The sequence below is a fragment of the Ambystoma mexicanum genome, chromosome 6p (genome assembly GCF_040938575.1).
Source record: "Ambystoma mexicanum isolate Mex_15411 chromosome 6p, UKY_AmexF1_1, whole genome shotgun sequence".
NCBI classification, from domain to species: domain Eukaryota; kingdom Metazoa; phylum Chordata; class Amphibia; order Caudata; family Ambystomatidae; genus Ambystoma; species Ambystoma mexicanum.
In genome coordinates this window covers 36,858,952-36,870,989 of record NC_090935.1, presented here as the reverse complement: position 1 = coordinate 36,870,989, position 12,038 = coordinate 36,858,952, and positions in this window count along the sequence as shown.

Below are 12,038 nucleotides of genomic sequence, written 5' to 3'. Positions count from 1 at the left end.
TCAGTCCCTGTTGGACGCCAACATGTCTTCCCTGTGTGATTGGCAAATGGAGTCTGTTGCCTGCTGTAGTTGCTCCATCTGCCTTTCAGGGGGGACAATGGAAGTGGCCACCCTCTCCATTGCTTGAGCCATCATCTCAACTGATGCTGTTGGGTTGCCATACCGTACATGGATTGTTCCCATACGGTATTGCCTGGTGGCGTACGGCCACCGCGTCGGCGGGCACCACAACTGTTTGGGGCAAGGCGATCTGCGCCTTGCTGTGCTGGCACTGCCTGAGGCTGCAAGACTGCATTCCCCCTCTGATCTGCTGGCCCAGGAACAGGATCAGATGTTGTGGAGTGTGACCCTGCATCCGTAACTGCCAAAGGCGGACTTACCAACACTGACATCCCCATGGAGGGTTCAACCACTGGTGCAGGTGGGTTGGACAGAACAGAATCCCTGCCAGAAACACTTACCTGCGACGGCACATAGGTCTCATCATCCGAATCAGCACCTGGATAGAGGTCTGGGGAGGTGCACCCAGAGACACCCCTGGACAGAATGGTCTGCAGCAAGATTGGGTTCTCACCCACCACCACACCACGTCCCCCACTGGTGCCCGGTCGTGCCTGAGATTCCTCCTGGGTCTGCACCATCTCCTCAACCTCAACAGCATCAAGTGCGTCATCCCCTGCAAAAACATGAAAGACAAAAAATGGAAACAGGCATTAGCACCATAGCACACAAATAGGCCTGACAAGCTACAGAACCAGTACATTATTGACACATGTCCCACATGACTATAACCCTCCCATGCATGCACTGTCACTGAGTTGGAAGGGGAGGCAAAAGGCAGACACTGATGACACCAAGATGGAAGAGCAACACATTTGCTGCATGCTGGGTAGCACTGCCATCACACATTGGCCTGTGAGTGGCATGTCCAATACACATACATGACACATGTCAACACACAGATGACATGTACCATAGCCATGGTACATTCCACAAGTACATCCATATGTCAGTGAATGAGTACTGTCAGCCATCCATGTGAGATGGACATGATGAGATGAAAAATGCTACAAAGTTTGACAAAATACGCATGTGCCACACACTGCAACACATCCAGTGTACAAAAATACAGTGATTGCAGGCCGATGTACACATCAATGGTTGTGCACTTCAACATGACAGGAAACATCTATCATGTCCCACATTCAAACAGGCCCCAAAAAATGTATGTGATCAGGCCAATACTCAATCAGCCTGAATGGTCAAATCATTCACCTAACAAGGTAACACATGTGGGCCAATGTGGGTTTCATCAATGAGAGAAGCATGTCACAAATGTGACAATAGGGCTGAGGAATGCGTAGCAAAAGTGGGAGAATTGAAACAATCAGCCTGAACGAACACTGAAAAATATAAACAATTTTGCAAGATGCCACTTCAAGGGCAACTGCCGTAATGTTGCGCTAAATTACTACTGTGGGCAGAAGGGATACTGTCACACCCAAATCCAAGGCAGCTGAATGTTTTGGATGAAGCACATGGGTGACCCATACCACTCAGGCACACACACCCTCACCTGGCACTCAATCAGAACCCGTCACCCAAACAACATACACATGCATCACACACACATGCATGGGCACTCACCGGACAATGCATCATAATCAGGTAGTTCTCCCATACCTTGGATCTGTTCCTCTGTGACGAAGGCCCCAGCAACAGACTCATGTTCAGTGAGTTTGTTGTCCTCTTGTGGAGACCCATCGCCAGTCACCAGAGTAGCGGCATGATTTGAGGCCAGCTTGTTCTTTGCTCTGCGTTTCAGGTCATTCCACCGCTTGTAGCAATCATCAGCTGTGCGCCTCACAAATCCAAGGGCAATTATGCGGTCGGGGATGGTCTGCCAGTGTGCCCTACGTTGACCAGGTGTGGTCTTGCACCCTGCAGTCACCAACATTTCGCGGCTATGTGCCGACATATAGGAAACAAGTGCATCAAGTTCCGCGTCATTAAAGTAAGGCTTCCTTGACGTGCCGGAGTGTGTAGCCGTGTCTGGGGTCTCAGCCTGTCGTGCCAGAGCACCCTTCTTCCTCTTCTTTAAAGGTGGAACGGAGCCAGAGTGGCTTATGCCGCTCTGGTCAGTAGGGGCAGAATCACCGGTGGACTGGGTAGTAGGAGTGTGGGAATGCACAATGACCATAGGTCTTGATGCAGGCATTGGTTGAGGGTAATGTTGGCAGGGGGAATGTCAGTTTGATGGACCTGGACTGACACTGTCCTGGCTGGGAGAGTCAGAGCTGGGGTGGATGGAGCTGCAGCTGCCCCTGCAGCCTCCCCACCCTGCATACTTGGGGCAGCAGATGACATAGCTGCCCCAGATCCACGTGGCTTGGTGACAACAACTTGCACCGCCACATGTGGCCTCGACTTGCTGACCTGGAAGTCAGCCTGGGAGTCATCCTGTGCCAGGTCAGGTGCCACAATGGGCTGGTCCAACAGGGACTGAGCTGGGATGGTGTCAGCCACGTTTCCCTCAACCATGGGGGGGTCATGGGTGTCCCTGATTGTTCCTCCACACATGGGGGTATAGGGGCACCCTGCAAATCCCGGCCATGTCCCATACCGCGCCCACCACGCCCACCTTTTGAAGGTCGGCCACTTTTGCCTCCCTTACGGCTTGGTCTCCTCCCAACCATGGCACTGATGTTGTTATGCGTATGGGAGTTGCAGTAAACTATTGTCCTGGGCAATTGGGGGTCAAAGGGGTAGGATACTAGATGGAATTCGTACCCTAGTGCTCTAACAAGGCTTTCTGTGACCCCTGGGGGAAGATGACGGGTCACGCAACGCACAGGCAGCCCAAAATCAAAAATTAACGTGCACGCAACCCCTCGTAGACCACGTGCGTGAAAAAATGAACCCGCACTACGCTGTGGCACCCAGAAACACAAAAATAAGCGTACGTGTTATACACGCAGCCTACAATGACCTCTGAAGGGGACCGCGACACACGGGGCAAGCACAGTTGCTAAGTACGTGCGGAACTCACCGTCTGCCTGGAAAAAGAACGTGAAAAATACGCGCGTGTGCGCGTTGGCAACTCCCCTGCCAAAAGAAGAATTGTACGCTGTCTGAGGAGACAGGACAAAAGGAGAAGTGAACTCTGTTTGAGGAAACAGGTCCAACAAAAAATCAGAAAATAGCTGTCAGAGGTAACAGGGAGTACGAACTACAAACGCTGTGAGGTAATCGCGTGTGAACCGACAAGAAGTACAGCTTTCACCCACTTGCTCTCCACGAAAAGCATGTACAAGGAAATGGTGTCCTACACGTAGCTTTTAAACTGGCCCACATGTACAAGTCAGATACGCGTGTACACAGGCCCTTTCCTCCAATTACACGCAATGACACTCAGACATGCAGTTTTTCCACGTGTGCTCTGTCATCACGTGCTATGAGGGAAACGGCCGTGCGCGTAATGTAACTTACACGCTGACGTGCTAAGGGCCTTTGGTCCAATGAAATTGCGTGCGTGTGCTGACGCGCTTACGCGCTAAGGCCCTTTCCTCGAATTACACGCTGACGTGCAATTTTTTCATGTGCCAAATCACTCCGTATCAAGCTGGCCACGTGAAAACACACAGAAGACCACGCTCCTGCCCAGAAGGCCGAATTACTGCCCCCCAGAGCCCCGAGCACGCTCCCATCTGCCATCTGCTGCTGCCTGACTGCCTGCTGCCCACGTGCCCTGCCATTTGCTGCCTGCATGTCAGCCAGGGGTGTAGTTGCTGTGACCACCCCTGCTGGAACCAAAGACTCCCGACTGGGATTGCATCGCTCCACAGCCCAGCTCCAGGACCCAGTTGCCCACCCACTCCTGCCTCTGGGGTTTCCATGTCGGGCACATCTCCATCTGGCAGCACTGGCAACCCCCAGCCAGAGAGGCAGAGGGCCACCAGCTTCACTGCCACCAAAGTTGGTGTCCTGGTGGAGCAAGTCCTGGGGCACTATGATGCCCTCTTTGGAGGTTTGCGCGCCGACAATGAAGGACGGGAGAGGATCTGGGACGACGTAGTGGTTGCCATCAACGCGGAGGGGGTGGCAACCCGCGACATCAAGCATGTCAAGAAGTGCTGGGAGGACTTCATGTCCAGGACCCTCCACAAGGCCCGGCGCCTCGCAGAGGGTGGCCGGGCACGCATGAGTAACATCCAGATGAGGGTCCTGGAACGCGTAGGCCCAGCGCTCCACGCCCAGATCCTTCGGAGGCAGACCCGTCTGGAGTTGAGCGGTAAGTGGCCAAGTATTGCTGTGTGAGACAGGGCATGTTGCAGTGTGCTGGTAGTCTGATGCTTGCCTGTATGTGTGACATAGGCCATGTATGGATGTGTGTGTGCAGGGACATCATGATCATGCATGTGAGACCAGTTATGTGTGAACCACATGGTTGGTGCATGTATTTTAATGCAACATGAGGAGCTCTATGCGGAATGCACACATGAAAGCATGGCTGTCTCTGCTCCTGGACATGGAGGGGGGGTGAGGAATGGGTGCTGATGTCATGTACATGTATGGTGCACATGTGTGTTTGTGTGCCTGAGAAGTGTGTGTGTGACTTTGAAACGCCATGGATGCATGTGACTTTGAAGGCAACATCTTGGTTTACAGGGGCCCTTCTACATGGATGTTGATGTTGATTGCAGGCGCCGGGACTGTTTCTGCATGTGTGTTGTGTGCATTCATCCATGTGTTGTGGAATGACAGGATGGAAGTGACATTTGACAGTGCCACTCATGTGTTATCGCTTCCTGTCTAGGGTATTTTGTACTGTACCCTGATGCTTGTGTTCTATGTCTCCCTCTACGCAGTGTCAAGTGAAGAAGAGGGGGGAGACGGTGCTGTGGAGCCAAGCGGCGGGGATGCCTCCACCGGGTGGCGAAGCAAGGCCCAGCCACCCTCCCAGGAATTACCATCATCCGGGAGCGAGGGGGCTGGTGCTGCGTCTGCCACAACGGCTGTGGCGGAAGGGCCGGGTGAGCCCCCACAGGGGCTTCCAATGGCGGAAGACTGTGTGGAGACATCCAGGTTGGTGGTCTCCGCAGAGGAGGAGGAGCCCGCTACTGAGCCGCACATGGGGCCTGGAGGGGGTAGTACCACTGGTGCAAGTGGTGCAGTCCAGGGCCAGGGTCAGGAGGCAGCACAGGTCACCACGGAGGGGCCTGTGCATGTCGCTGTCCCTGACCCTGTGACTGCACCACCATGCACCAGCAGGGAGGCTTCGTCCCAGGCCTGTCCGCAGGTAGGGGAGAGTGCCATGTCATCTGCCTCTCCACTACCTGCGGACGAGGAGTCCCACGAACGTATGGGCTCCATCCTGGTTGGTGTCGCATTGCGCACGCGTGTCATTCGTGATGACATGCGTTCTTCCTGGGCGGAGAACGTACGTCATCACGGAGAGCAGCGTTGTGACGTGGCACTGCTGGGAGGGGCCCTGGTTGGTGGGTTCCTACATGTGTCACGCACTCTGGCGGACCTCTCCTCCTCTGTGGAGACTATGCGCCAGTCGTTCTCCACACCGTCTTCCGGCCCAGATTCCACCAGGGCCCCCTGTGGACCTGTCCCGACCAACACAGCCAGCTTGGTGGAACTCACATCCCTGCCACAGTCGGGAGTCGGCGGCCCAGCTGGGGTGGACACCACAACTGGAGACCAGCTGATGGAGGATGTGCAGGCACCCTCAGACACGGCACATGGACAGCAGCAGCAGGAGCAGGCTCTAGGTGGGAGCAATGATGGCTCGGGGCCATCAACATCGGAGGGGCAGGCATCGGCCAGAGGGCAGGAGGACCCAGGAATGGGAGTGTCTTCCGTGTGGCACCGGTTGGGCCAGCAGATAGGTGCGGAGCAGCGGCGGGCGGAAGAGGCGCGGCTCACCATGGTCAGGGCGGAGTTCTCCATGCGTCAGGCTTTGAGGCGGACAAAGTGCCTCGAGGCAACTCGCAGGGAGTTGGAACAGGCCATGAGTGCCTCCCTGCGAGACCTCGGGGCCAGGACAGAGGCCCACCTCCGGCAAATAGACATGGAGTTTGATGATGCCCTGGCCCGGGACACCACAGAGTGAGCCGCTGGACTTGCCCGCCATGTATATAGTTAGATAGTGTTAGGTTTTCTTTCATTTTTTCTTTATTTTGGGTGCGCTTGGACAATGCACCACGTTTTTGTATATAGTTTTTTATTTTGATAGGTTTCATTTCATCAGTTGGGCTCATGGACCCTGGATTGTTCATCTGTACATAGTTCACCACTGGATTATTCTCTTTTTTTATTTTCACCATGGAGCAATGGATTTCACTTTCTTTTTTCCCTTGGATTTGCTTTGTTGGACTGTGACTTTGGACAGCATTTCTTTTGGATTTCTTTGGATTATGATTTCTTGTTTTTTATTCTTTTACGGACATGCAGCTTTTCTTTTATTATTCCCATTGTTGTGTGTTGGATTTTAATTACATTCATGTTGTGTTTAATACATTTTTTTCTTCATACTTCGATGTGTGGTATTATCTCATTGGTTTCATGCATGTCATGATATGGGTTTTCACATTCACTTGCACCCATTGTGTGTGTGTGACGGACATGTGTTCATTTACATACTTGCCATTGGGGTTGTATCATGTAATTGCCTTTTCTATGTGGGTGGATGCAATACTTGGTTGGGTCTTTGGGCTGGGGAGGCTGGCCATAAGGGCCATGATTGAGGATCATCGACCTGGGGGCAGGGGGACATGAGTGGGACATGAGTGGGGGCCTGCTGACAGGTGCCCTGCACTGCTGGGGGGTGGGGGTCCAGGGGGAAATGAGTGGGGTCCTGCTGGCAGGTGCCCTGCACTGCTGGGGGGTGGGGGTGCAGGGGGAAATGAGTGGGACATGAGTGGGGGCCTGCTGGCAGGTGCCCCTGACTGCTGGGGGGTGGGGATGCAAAGGGACATGAGTGGGGGCCTGCTGGCAGGTGCCCCTGACTGCTGGGGGTGCAGGGGGACATGAGTGGGACATGAGTGGGGGCCTGCTGGCAGGTGCCCCTGACTGCAGGGGGGTGGGGGTGCAGGGGGACATGAGTGGGGGCCTGCTGGCAGGTGCCCCTGACTGCTGGGGGTGGGAGTGCAAAGGGACATGAGTGTGGGCCTGCTGGCAGGTGCCCCTGACTGCTGAGGGGTGGGGGTGCAGGGGGACATGAGTGGGGGCCTGCTGGCAGGTGCCCCTGACTGCTGGGGGTGCAGGGGGACATGAGTGGGGGCCTGCTGGCAGGTGCCCCTGACTGCTGGGGGGTGGGGGTGCAGGGGGACATGAGTGGGGGCCCTATGGTGTGGGCTGCCTGCAGAGGCCGTGGAGGGAACACCTGGGAGGACCCACACTGCCAATTCACATGTAGGACTCCCCACGCACCCCCGAAATTCAGAACACCACTCTGACAGAAAAATTACATGTGAAACTTCCCGCACACACCAGGAATACACGTACCCTGCTCAAATCGCGTATGAAACTTCCCGCGAACCCCAGTAATACACGTACCCCACTCGCACAGGCCCTTTCGCATGTGAAACTTCACGCGAACCCCAGTAATACACATACCCCACTCGCACAGGCCCTTTCGCGTGTGAAACTTTCCACGAACCCCAGTAATAGACATACCCCACTCGCACAGGCCCTTTCGCGTGTGAAACTTCCCGCAAACCCCAGTTATACACGTACCCCACTCGCACAGGGCCAATCGCGTGTGAAACTTCCCGCGAACCCCAGTTATACACGTACCCCACTCGCACAGGGCCAATCGCGTGTGAAACTTCCCGCGAACCCCAGTTATACACGTACTTCACTCGCACAGGCCCTTTGGCGTTTGAAACTTCCTGCGAACCCCCGTAATACACGTACCTTGCCCCAATCATGTGTGAAACTTCCCGCGAACCCCAGTTATACACGTACCCCACTCGCACCGGCCCTTTCGCGTGTGAAACTTCCCACGCACCCCCAAAATACACGTACTCGGATCCAATCGCATGTGAGACTTCCCGGGAACCCCCGTAATACACGTACCCTGCTCCAATCGCGTGTGAAACTTCCCGCGAACCCCAGTTATACACGTACCCCGCTCGCACAGGGCCTATCGCGTGTGAAACTTCATGCGAACCCCAGTAATACACGTTCCCCGCTTGCCGTTTGCTGTTTGGCAGCCCTGTAAACTGGTCCAGGGTTAGCGCAGCCCTTTGCGCTGGATTGGGGATTTTGATGGCTTTTCCTTGCACAAGGGCGTTCTTGGGGGCGTAACTGGCGCTGCTGCAGGGTCGCTGCGCCACTCTGCGCCACGGCTGGTTTTGGAGGCTAAAATCCATGAATACGCTGTGCGCTGAAATCGATATTAGCGCACGTGGCTGGCGCAGACATTCTCACACGCACACTGTGCGCCAGCCGCGTGCGCCACTCGTGCGCGAAATTCTATGAATTACCCCCTTTATCCGGGTACTTTTTACTATATACTTGCAGCAAAATGTAAAGCATACTCCAATGCTGATAATAGAACTTATTCACTTTATTTACATCAACACTGGCGACTAGAGTTTGCATCCAACATTATATTTCAGGAGGTCCACCATGACGATTTATGAACTCTCCTGGATTCCTCCGGTTCATCAATGTTGTGCTCTTAAGGCTAAACCGTTAAATATATTACCTTTAGTTATGGAATAGTGTATCGTTTAATTTCACTTGACTGTTTATCCTAACATATCGAAGAATTTTAATGGTTATTTTAACACACCAAGGAATTGTAAACACACTTTCTGTTCATTTCATAACTGTTTTGGAATGTGCACACAGTTGAATTATTATTATATGAATCTTTTATGATGGTGTCCACTGAAATAAAAATCGTATTGATTGATTGATTTTTTTGGGTTTGGGAGAGAGCTGTGGGAAAGTAGAGAAATAGATGGAGTGGGTCTGGGAGTGTAGGGTAAGGCTAAACTGGAATGCTGAGGAGGGGGAACGTAAACCTAGTAGCTTTTCTGAGTTCATGTACATTTGGCCTAGAGGCAGCTTTCTATGGATTCTTTATAGATAGTGGGGGTCATTACGACTTTGGAGGTAGCCGTGGTGCTATTAGAGCCATGGTTTCCTCCAAAGTCGTGTCCGGGTCCGGGTAGTCGGAATGGGGACTTACCGGGTCATTCCAGCCTTGAAGGACCCGGTAGGTCCCCATTCTGAAAACCATTCCCCATTCCCATTCGAGCTCCCATAGGGCTCAATGGGAATGGGGAAGGAGCTAATAACGGGCCCGCTATATAGTTGCTCAAGCTAAGGGCAGCTGATAAAACCAGCCGGCCTTAGTGGGACCCGCTAAGAGACCTCAGAATGCGGCGGTAGGGGGTTAACGGCACCGGCATCCTTACCAGTGCCATTAACCCCCTACCGCCATACTCGGAATGGCCCACATTGAATAGTGAGGGACATAAGCAGGATCCTTGCGGAACACCACATTCCAATTTTTCTGGATCCACCTGGAAGTCTGCCACGGCCACTCTTAAAAGTCTAGGACCCAAAAAAGATCAGATACAAGCTTCTGTCCTGTCAGATCATCCGACCAGATACACCAGTCTCCTCACCAGGAGGTAGTGGTCGACCCGGCTGATGGCTGCAGAGAAGTCCAGCAACAATAAAAGTGCTGTGTTACCCGCATCTATAATCCTAGAGATGTTTGATTTCAAACCCAACAGAGCTGGATAGTTCCATTCCCTGGGCTACAGAGCAAGCACAGCATTTTTTAACAAGTACTTTTTTTTTATCAAAATGTTGAATAACCAAAGAAGCATAATTTCACTAAGTAGTAGTATCATGGTGCTTTATTTATATTAAGGAGTTCCCATTTTGTACAAGCACAAAAGCGTAAAACATTTTATACAGCAAATTCAATACTACATTTTACAATCAGTTTACATCACAGTGACATACATCAGTCCATTTCCTTTATATTTCTCAAAAAGGTTTTTCTTAATGTCAGTATCCCCAGACAAACATTTTCAGTTATTGCATACTTCACCGGGCAAATGCCAAATGTGCCTACACTGGACTCCGCTTCCTGCTGCATTGAATCATATGTGTACCGTCAATGATCTGTTTAAGCGATCACCTTTCATGCCACAAGTGATGGGTCCACGAGAATCTGTGAAACTACTGGCCTCACCCAAAGGCATTGACCACACACTAAAACCAACACTTTTATTCCCAGGCAGTGTACAATCTGCCACCTTGCAGGAACCACACAGTGTTTACAATTTGGGCAATCATGTCCACAAGGAAGTGCGGCAATGCGCAGGTGGGAAATGCTTGTAATGCTGGAAATGCTGGTGCTTATAGCACCCGTACCTCTCAGTCATTGCCCTCAGTTGAGTCTTACACCACTGCATCCACAAGGCCCTCTATAGCCATCCTTTTCGGAATATTGGGTTTATCTCTGTAGGTGAGGAAAATTTGGCCCAGCAATTTGGTCCACCGAAATGTTGCTGCAGTCGATGAGAGCGGAAGCTACGAGCTCAGGTTTCCACCACCTCTAGAGCACAAACCGGATAATATTGCTACTAGCATGGAACGAGCAGGGCAAAAATGTGTGGTTAAAGAACACAGATGAAGATATATGCAAGTATACATGGACAAGTTGCTACCTCTACCTGCTTTGCAGCATAACACATCTCTATGTTAATTTTTTTGTGCAGAGAATTGCTTGCACAGCTAGAAACACCAGTGGGATCCATTGGGTTAGACCAGTGTGCTCAGAATCACAGATTCACTGTAAAGAGATCTCAGAAATTAGATCTAATGAACCCCTAAGATCCAAAGATTGCACTCTTTCCGGATTCTAGTAAAGATGCATGGATAAAAGGCTGGTCTTCAGGGATTAGTTGAAGAAAATTGACAATCTTATGTCCTACCCCACTTGTCAGCTTAAATTGAATGCAGTAAATTACACTTTGAACAGTCCAGATACTACAATGTCGTTTTTGTCAACACACAACAGCGCTGCCACTTGAAAGTGTATTGCTGTGCCCATATTGTTGAAGAGGCCTAATGCTGCTAGACAAAGTGGCTAGGTCAGAGAAAGAAAATGAAAAATTTCTCTACGATGGAATATGCAATGTTTAGGTTGAAAACTGATCATTCACACTAAAACAGAAAGGTAGGTGACCTCAAAGTGTGCGGATTAACACCAGACATGACACTGCAGTGACCTCTTGACGCGAGATTGTTACCTTCATACAAAAGATTTGATAAGGTGAAATCAAGTAGCGAGGCTGATTTGCTAGGTATCCCAATTTCCAAAGTGGATAGAGAATTGGTAAATTGTGGGTTCATTTTTTGCATCCCTCGTGCACCACTGGTAGCTGCTAGCCCCTCGTGCACCAGTGGTAGCTCCTGGTTGCTGGTTAATGCTGTATAACTAGCATCCCACAATCCCTGCAGTTCCACGTGGGTTGTCTATCGGAGCTCTAGTTTAAAAGAGTAGACTATGTCAAGAGCATCTCAATCTTTATGGGGCTTTAGTAGCTTGAAGGGGAATTATTTGTGTAAAGACAAATTTGTTTCCAATTCTGCTCCTTTTGTTGAGTGCCGTAACAATTCCAATATTGGAAGTTTGCAGGAAAAAGATGGAAAGAGACTAAATGGTTTTGCATGGGATGCTGGCAAATAAATACCCTTCTTTGCCCAGAAGCACTCACTATTTAAATACCTCTCTCGTATTCATCTACCTGATACATTATTATACCAGAGTTTGAAATTGATCAGAACTGTGAGAATCTGCCTATGGCTTAGAAGAGCCTTGTTAGCTTGACACCAACAGTTACCGGGGGCTACCTTTGGCTCCCCAGGTCAACTGATGCCAAACAAGCCCACCTCTGTGAATATAACTCTGTGCATTTGGGATAATCTAAAAATAAACATTAGGACACATCTATATATAAGTGATAATACATTAGAAGTTTGCATCTTATATG